Source organism: Musa acuminata, chromosome BXJ3-10 (assembly GCF_036884655.1).
Source record: "Musa acuminata AAA Group cultivar baxijiao chromosome BXJ3-10, Cavendish_Baxijiao_AAA, whole genome shotgun sequence".
Lineage (NCBI taxonomy): Eukaryota > Viridiplantae > Streptophyta > Magnoliopsida > Zingiberales > Musaceae > Musa > Musa acuminata.
Genome location: NC_088358.1, coordinates 10,765,120 through 10,768,337, shown reverse-complemented (window position 1 = coordinate 10,768,337; position 3,218 = coordinate 10,765,120).

Genomic DNA, 3,218 nt, shown 5'->3' with positions numbered 1-3,218 from the left:
AGGAAGGTCAAAGTCTAGAAGCAGTTCACGTATGGGTAGGAGCAAGTCAAGATCAAGAAAAGATATTGTTTGCTATAATTATGGTGAGAAAGGACATTACAAGAACCAATGTAAGCAACCTAAGAAGAGCAAGAAAAAGGGAAAAGAAGTAGAGCCTATAGAGTCAAAAGATAATATCACAGCTACAATGCAGGGTGGTGATTATTTGATTTTATCTCCTTCTGATGATATCTTTTCTTGTGTATGTAAGGATCTTGAGTGGGTGATTAACACAGGTACTTCTTATCATGCTATACCACGGAGGGAGTTTTTTGCTACATACAGGTTTGGAAATTTTGGTGTTGTCAAGATGGGCAACTATGGCACAGCAGACATCATAAGCATGGGTGATATCCATTTAAAGACCAACCTTGGCTGCAAGTTGGTGCTTAAGGATGTGAGGCATGTGGTTGACTTGAGGTTGAATTTAATTTCAGTTGGAAGGCTAGATGATGAAGACTATGATAGCAGATTTCACAAAGGGTAATGGAAGCTCAGTAAGGGTTCTTTTGTTATAGCTAATGGAAAGAAATGTCATACTTTGTACAGGTTGCAGACTAAAGCTTATGGTGAGCAGTTAATGTTGGGAAATCATGGGGGCAACATCACATGCGCAGTGGAAGAACAAGAAAACAAAATCCCCGATTCCCAAAAAGATGTTCGTCGTCGTGCGAAGATTGGTGCGCAAAAATCCGTGAAACTTAAAACTGCGTATAGAGTAGGTTGTATTACCTAGGGAGATTGTATATCCCTGTTTCCTTGCAGATCCTTAGGAGAGGGTGAAGGAGGTCAAGCGTCCTCCTCTCTAGCGGTGATCCACACAACAGGGTTGCGACGACGCTCCTCAAGACTCCAGGCCTGCTCTGAGGTGGAGAGGAAGAGGAGAGTAGGAAAAGCAAGCAAAGGCTCTAGCCTATGAGGCTCTGAATCCCTCCTATTTATAGAGGTCCCCTGTCAAACCCTAATGGGTCTTCCCCTAGTGGGTATTAGATCTGCATCCAATAAGACAAGGGCTCCGTCGGATATCTCATATCCGAACCTCTACTCATCGCAATGCCTACCATATGTGTGTGACCCTCTAGGCCCAATATCGAGCTGGCCGTGAGTCATACCTGTCAGAACTCCTTCTAACTCAGTGAATTATTATCTCTGTAATAATTCACTTGACTCATCGACTACGGAAGTACTATGCCACTACGTCGTAGTCCCCAAATGATACAGGGGAATCCAATCCATTGGACCTGTCTGTCCTCAGTTACCGTGTACCTATAATCCCTCATCCATCTAATATCCCAGAGACCGTATATCGAGCATGGTGTTGTCAGACCCATACAGTTTCTACTCGAGTCTCGCTCTAATCGGATTCTCCCGGAGAACTCTTTCTCTCTCAACCCGAATGACCCTGGCCAGGGATTTGTCTGAGCAAGAACACATGGGATATTCCTCTCATGACGCCGAGAGTGGATGATCCTCTATCGACACTCAATAGCCCTCGTAAGGTCGACTACCACTCCCAATGACCAGTTGTACTAGATCTGGGACAGCCAAACCTATAAGTCTGGTATCAAAGAGTGGAACACTCATACAGGATATCCTTTGTGTCTCAAGTCTAAGGACCAGATACACCACTAGGACCACGGAATCGCTGTCTAACAATAAGGCATCATCAACCATCCAGCATTCCGTAAGCGGATCAATCAGTGAACTCATTCTCCAATGAGCACCTGTACTGTATCCCTAGTGTCCCTACACGAGCAGCTATGAGACCAGTTGCATCCATCATATGGACGGGTATACAGCACACCAGTCTATCCGGTTATCATGATGTCCCTCTCGAGTAACCTATGACCGGGATTATTTAGGATATGTGTTTAAAGGTGAATCGATCTCATTATCGTGATCTCATCACGATCCGATTCTCATTGCACAAATCCAAGGACATCACAATATATGTATGCATTTATGCAATAGTTATAAAGTGATATACGCCAAAATATAATAAGCAAAACGATTCTGTATCAAGTCACACGTGCCATCACTCACGTGATTGGCTTGCTGGGCACCTATGACTAGTAGTTAAATGCTACGGAAAAAGACTTCAGTATGGAGTTGTGGCATAGGCGACTAGGACACATGAGCGAGAAGGGGCTGCAAGCTCTTTCCAAGAGAGAGGTATTACTAAACCTTAGAGGTATACATCTGAACCCCTGTATTGATTGTTTGGTTGGTAAACAACATAGAGTTTCATTTGCTAGTGCTGCTTTGTCTAGAAAAATGCATACCTTAGACCGTGTTTATACAGATGTATGTAGTCCTTTGAGGACAAAAACTCCTGGTGGATCTGTTGATGTTCTTGGTATAAGTGGTGCACTTTATTTTGTCACTTTTATAGATGATTTTTCCCGAAAAGTTTGGGCTTATGCTTTGAAGACTAAAGATCATGTGATTAATGTCTTCAAAGAGTTTCATGCCAGGGTTGAAAGGGAGACAGAAAGGAAATTGAAATGCATAAGATCAGATAATGGTAGTGAGTATACAGGATTGTTTAATGACTATTTCAGGTCACATGGGATCCAACATGAGATGATAGTTCCTGGTACACCTCAGCATAATACAATTGTAGAGAGGATGAACCGCACCATCATGGAAAAGATCATATGTATGCTTTCACAGGCCAAGCTACCCAAAAGGTTTTGAGATGGGGCTTTGAGGACTACAGTTGATATGATCAACTTATCACTATGTACAGCCCTAGATAGTGATATTGCAGAGCATGTATGGTCAGGGAAAGATGTTTCCTACAAGCATTTGAGAGTGTTTAGTTGTCGTGCATTTGCACATGTTCCAAATAATGAGAGGTCCAAGCTGGATGGTAAGACTAAAGAATGTATTTTTCTTGGTTACTCACATGATCATTTTTGTTACAGGTTTTGAGATCCAGAAAAGCAGAAGGTGTTTAGAAGCAGAGATGTAATCTTCTTTGAGGATCAAACCTTTGAGGATTTGAAGAAGAAGGCACCAGCCAATACTTCTGCAGAAGGATTAGTAGATTGTGACCCAATTACTCCTCCAGTATATCAGGGTGATGGGGGAGATGTGCAGAAAGATGGTGTAAAGCCTGACGTTGATATACCTGTAGGACATGTTGAGCAAGAAGAAGTAGGAGAGCAAGTTCCAGT